We start from the raw sequence: 6,577 nt of genomic DNA on the forward strand, positions 1-6,577 counted from the left end.
CAACACTTTCAACCCAGCCCACCTCACAGGGTTGTTGTGGGGAAAATAGTGGATGGAAGGAGATTAGGTATGTTCACTACCTTGAGTTATTTCTAAAAATAATAACAGTGGGATATGAATAAATACATTTTCAGCCTTGATATGACTGATTCCCACTTCATTTTTGTTCAGAAGATTAGTAATATCAGAAGATAATTTGCTTTTTATCTTAGATGCATTATATTGACTAGGAATGCTAAGGGAATCTAGAGAGCCTTGTACAACGCAGTAAAATTGTGTGTGATTTGCTTAGTATCAACTGACTATATATCAGTGCACACAGTTGTGATTTCTTACAAGATAAATTATGGCTTAATACAACTGTCTACAATATTTTGAATAAACTTTTCAGTGAGTTAATATGAAATCATACTTTTTAAGGAATCTCTACAATTCAGCAACCTCTCGTTAAATGTAGGTATTAGATCAGGGGTCGGCAACCTTAAACACTCAAAGGAGCCACAAAGGTCCTAATTGGAAGCCCCCTGTTCAATTCTGGAGCCGACCAGAAGTCTGGTTCCCCCACCATAGAATCTTCTAGCACAGTGTCCTTTTTCCTCTACCTGTCCTAACCGAAAGCTCTATCAATTGTGGAGCCGACTGGCGATGGAGCCACAGCAGAGGGATGAAAGAGCCACATGCAGCTCCAGAGACGCGGGTTGCTGACCCCTGAGACACTTTCCGAATGGTGAGAAGAAAATTGGGAACAAATATTCAATTACTGACTGCCACCTTTGTGACTCATCATACAAATAATTCCAATTAATTAAGCTTCAAATACTGTATAATTCCATTCGAGGGTTGAAATTTAACATTAGTAATCAATAGCATTGGGTCCATTACATCACTGTTTCAGGAACCCTACATTAACTTGGTTGCCTTTCATTTAAAAACTTTCATGATGTGGTTCACTCATGCTAATTTATTTATTTTGAAGATAAATAATACAGGCAGATAATTTGCTTTTTTGTCTTAAGTGTATTATATTGGCTAGGAAGGCCACAAGGATCTGGGATTCTCAAACCTCATAATGGATCAAGATTTCCGATTGTTTTTAGGACTTGTTACTGAAAATCGGCAGCTTATTCCCATAAAACTCTATAATAGAGATGCAGAAAAAATGGTAATATATCTTTTTCTGGGAATCAGAAATTAGTGACTATTTCCCTCCCCCCCCCCCATTGTGCTGCAAAGTCCTGTAAAGAGAAGTTGTTTTAACGCCAAATTAATTCACAGAAGCAAGAATGAAAGAAAGGAGATTTTTTTCAATCATCAAACCCAGATGGAGAAATGAAAATGAAAAGGCAGAACTAGAAAATGCTTTTCATAAAGGCTTATTAAGGGAGAAACTGAAAAGAAGGCCCAGTTCGTTTATTTCTGCAATGTCTTGTGTTGCGTTGTAATGTGCTTATGCACTGAAATGGATTTTTTTTTTCTGCAAACACCGAAGAATGGAATTCTCACAAGATTTTCTTCCATCTTTTTAGGGGGGGCAGAGAGAAATAATACTATATAGAATAATGACTTGACACAAAGCTCCCTGTATATTAGTTTTGGGACAATGGCATGATCCATGCTGTCTGTCTGTCTATCTATCTATCATCAACCTACCTATCTTCTATCTATCTACCTACCTATCTTCTATCTATCTACCTACCTATCTTCTATCTATCTACCTACCTATCTTATCTATCTACAGTTTATCTCTTCTATCTATCTATCTATCTATCTATCTATCTACCTATCTATCTATCTATCTATCTATCTATCTAATCTATCTATATCATCTATCTATCATCTACCTACCTATCTTCTATCTACTTATCTATCTTATCTATCTACGGTTTATCTGTTCTAACTATCTGTCTATCCACCTATCTCTATCTATCTATCATCTATCTACCTAACTTCTATCTACCTACCTTATCCATCTATGGTTTATCTATTCTATCTATCTATCTATCTATCTATCTATCTATCTATCTATCTATCTATCTAATCTATCTATATCATCTATCTATCATCTACCTACCTATCTTCTATCTACTTAGATATCTTATCTATCTACGGTTTATCTGTTCTAACTATCTGTCTATCCACCTATCTCTATCTATCTATCATCTATCTACCTAACTTCTATCTACCTACCTTATCCATCTATGGTTTATCTATTCTATCTATCTATCTATCTATCTATCTATCTATCTATCTATCTATCTATCTATCTATCTATCCATCTATCCATCCATCCATCCATCCATCCATCCATCCATCCATCCATCCATCTATCTATCTATCTATCTATCTATCTATCTATCTATCTATCTATCTCTACCTGAGTAATTGTGATGGCTATAGATAATATGTCCACATGTTTTTGGCTGTTATCATCTATTCCCACCTAGGCATTTTTGAACTGGCTGGGTATATCACTTGCTATTGATAGGATGTATATTAGACCTGTGAATTGGATATATCTTTCTCACTTTCATACGTACAATATTTGCCTGTTGCACACTTCCTACTCAGAATGAGCAACATTAAGCAAACCCTAGAAAAATGCAGGTAGTCCTCAAAACCATGACTGAGCTGATAATTACAGTCATAAGTCATGGCAATCATTAAGTGGATCACACTAGGACCATTCCCAATTTTAAAAACTTTTTTTGCAATGGTTGGTAAGCAAACCCATTGTATCCAGTGGATGATTTTTGCTGGAAACATTCGTTCAATCTACATGTTTGATGGCACAGTGTTTAGAATGCAATATTGCAGGCAAACTCTGCCCACTACCAGTAGTTCAATCCTGACCAACTCAAGGTTGACTCGGCCTTCCATCCTTCCGAGGTCGATAAAACGAGGACCCAGATTGTTGGAGGAAATAGACTGATTGTAAACTGCTTAGAGAGGGGTGTAAAGCACTATAAAGAGGTCTATAAGTCTTAAGTGCTATTGCTATGTTTGAGCTTTATCCAGTGACTTCCAAAAATAGCCAAGGTCACAATGAGTAGATAAGGAAGGCACCGTCCTTCCATTGCATTTCTAATTGAGTTTATTGGAAGGAGACGTTGGCATGATGTCACAGGGGCTGAACCTCTCTGAAAAGAGGGTGGGGGTGGGGAGGGAAAGATAGGAGGGAGGGAGGGAGGGAGGGAGGGAGGGAGGGAGGAAGGAAGACAAGGAATTAAAATGCAGGGAGGGAAAGATAGGAAGGAGGGAGGGAGGGAGGAAGAAGGGAAGAAAGGAAGGAAAAAAGTGACAAGGAATTAAAAGGCAGGGAGGGAAAGATAGGAAGGAGGGAGGGGGGAGGGAGAGAGGAAGGAAGGAAGGAAGGAAGGAAGGAAGGGAGGGAGGGAGGGAGGAAGGAAAAAAGTGACAAGGAATTAAAAGGCAGGGAGGGAAAGATAGGAAGGAGGGAGGGGAGGGAGGGAGGGGGGAGAGAGGGAGGAAGGAAGGAAGGAAGGAAGGAAGGAAGGAAGGAAGGAAGGAAGGAAAAAAGTGACAAGGAATTAAAAGGCAGGGAGGGAAAGATAGGAAGGAGGGAGGGGGAGGGAGAGAGGAAGGAAGGAAGGAAGGAAGGAAGGAAGGAAGGAAGGAAGGAAGGAAGGAAAAAAGTGACAAGGAATTAAAAGGCAGGGAGGGAAAGAAAGGAAGGGGGGAGGGAGGGAGGGAGGGAGAGAGGGAGGGAGGAAGGAAGGAAGGAAAAAAGTGACAAGGAATTAAAAGGCAGGGAGGGAAAGATAGGAAGGAGGGGGGAGGGAGGGAGGGAGAGAGGGAAGAAGGAAGGAAGGAAGGAAGGAAGGAAGGAAGGAAGGAAGGAAGGAAGGAAGGAAGGAAGGAAGGAAGGAAGGAAAAAAGTGACAAGGAATTAAAAGGCAGGGAGGGAAAGATAGGAAGGGGGGAGGGAGGGAGAGAGGGAGGGAGGAAGGAAGGAAGGAAAAAAGTGACAAGGAATTAAAAGGCAGGGAGGGAAAGATAGGAAGGAGGGAGGGAGGGAGGGAGAGAGGAAGGAAGGAAGGAAGGAAGGAAGGAAGGAAGGAAGGAAGGAAGGAAGGAAGGAAGGAAGGGAAAAAGTGACAAGGAATTAAAAGGCTGGGAGGGAAAGATAGGAAAGAGGGAGGGGGGAGGGAGGGAAGGACGGAGGGAGGAAGGAAGGATCTGGTGAGCCTCTGGATGCCAGGAGGAAACCCAGGGTGAAGCTAGCCCAAGATGTTGAAAAAAAATCATGAAAAACAAATTGCTTTTGCATTGTCTATGGCGATTCTCAGTCATCCAGGCCATGGTTGTTTCAAAGATGCTTTTTCAAGAGGCAACTGGACTTTCTGAGTTTTCCTTTGAAGACCAAGAAGCTTCTTCAGCTCTGACTGGACGGTGGGGGAATAATGCTTTTGCATGATTGCCAAGAAAACAATCACATGTCTTTTAAACAACAGTGCAGTTCCACTTCAAGGCAGTCTTTATTTTTAGATGTGCCGCAGCTGTGCCAGAAATAGGGCAGCTTAAGCCTGGCCAAGATGAACAACAGTGTGAGATCATCGAGGAGTGGAATTACAATGGGAATAAAGCAATTTTTTTAAAAAAAATTGCGTGGAAACGTCCAGGGAAAGACAGAAGGGAAAGAAAGAGAGGCACGCAAGGGACTTATTACCATGCACCATTAATATGCAAATGAGCGCACTTTTCTGTCCTTGTAATGATGCATTTTCAAATGAGGGATGATGTTATTTAGGCAGCTCCAAAGGTATCGGATAGATAAAGCAGAATTTGCACCCTTTTCCCAAAAGAAACGGATGTAAACAGTCCATGTGTACCATTGAGATAATGAAGTTTATTAAACTGCATGCTTGGGAGTTACATGTTTTATCTCTGTTTGAACAAACATACCTGACCGATATGGACACTTAGCAAGCAGTCATGACATTTTAATATATTTTTGAGATAAATGCTTAAAACTGAGATTTACCAACGGGCAAGGTTTTAGATTTAGAAAAAATAAAAACGAAGATGCCTCCAAACTACAGTTTACGTAGTCCTCGACTTACAACTATTTGTTTAGCGACTGTTCTAAGTTACGACGACACTGGGGGGGGGAAAGAAAAGTGACTTGCGACAGATCCTCGCACTTACAACTGTCGCAGGAGCTCCGCTGTCACGGTGAACAAAATTTAGGCACTTGGCAACCTGTATTGTTGTAAGCCGCCCAGAGTCCTTGGAGAGTGGGCGGCATAGAAATATGATTAATAATAAATAATAATAAAATAATAAATATTATTTATTGGCAATGGTTGCAGCATCCTGGGGTTATGGAACTGCCGCTTGTGACTTTCTCAGTCGGTTTCCAACAAGCCAAATCCATGGGGGGGAGGGGGAGCTGATTTGTTTAGCGACCACACGGTTCACTTAACAAGTGCAGTGAATTGCTTAAGAACTGCGGCAAAAAAAAAAAAGGTTGTATCATCAGTCACAAGTCACTTATGACGGCCTCGCTTAGCAATGGAAATTCTGCTCCTAGTTGTGGCCGTAAATCGAGGACTACCTGCACTGAATATCCAGTGGCTGGAAACCAGGGTTAAAGGAGTTTGTGATGGAAATTATCTCCCTAAATGCCGCTTTTAGAGAGCCACTGTTTGCGATGGCTGGCCTTAAACTGGCTTTTCGAAATTTAACAATTGTCTTTGGAACTGTCCTCACACCCAGCCAATCTCCTCTCCAGGTTGGGCTTGAGCAGAGTGTCCATGATTTTCCCACGGTTTAGAGAAGCCCCTTGTCTGTCTTCAGCCAAGGGGGACCCCTGCCTTTTCCCAAACCGGAGTCCGAAAGAATTGAAGTTAAATTTACTTCTGGTGAACCGGAGCCTACACGAGATCTGGCTTTCTGTCTCGCTCTCTTGGATAAAATAGCAAAGGCTGGTAGGATCAGCCAGGTTGGGCTCTTCGGGATCTTGGGTCGCGTAGTAGGAATTCCTCTTTTTCTGCCATTCAGCAGGTGGATCTAAGGAAAGGAGATTCAGTTGGAGAAGGCATCGTGAAACACAGGGACAAATTAACAAGGGCAGCCGTAAATGGATGACATTATTGTGTGCTGAAAGTCTGAAAGGCTCCCATAATTGAATTCTGGCCTAGTGTGGTGGAATGTAGTCTGGATTCCCAGGAGGGAGGGGCTGCATTCCAGAAGGGCAAGAGACAACTCAGTTCAGACAATGAACTGTCTGAAAACGGTACCGTACTTTTCAGAGTATAAGACACACTTTTTTCCTCCCTAAAAGAGGGTGGAAATGTTGGTGCGTCTTATACATCGAATACAGCCATTTTTGGCCTCCCAAAGCCCCACCCCGCACGTCCCATTTTTGCCAAAAACAGGCCCGTTTTTCACAAAAACAGGATGAAAAGAGGGTTTGGGAGGCCTGCAGAGTGTTCCTGGGGGCTGGGGAGGGCAAAAACGCAATGCGTGGGGCAGAGGTGGGTTTCAGCAGGTTTTGACCAGTTCTGGAGAACTGGTAGTGGAAATTTTGAGTAGTTCGGAGAACCAGTAGTAAAAA

The sequence above is a fragment of the Pituophis catenifer genome, unplaced genomic scaffold, assembly GCF_029215685.1.
Source record: "Pituophis catenifer annectens isolate HBS135680 unplaced genomic scaffold, rPitCat1.0.hap2 SCAF_7, whole genome shotgun sequence".
NCBI classification, from domain to species: domain Eukaryota; kingdom Metazoa; phylum Chordata; class Lepidosauria; order Squamata; family Colubridae; genus Pituophis; species Pituophis catenifer.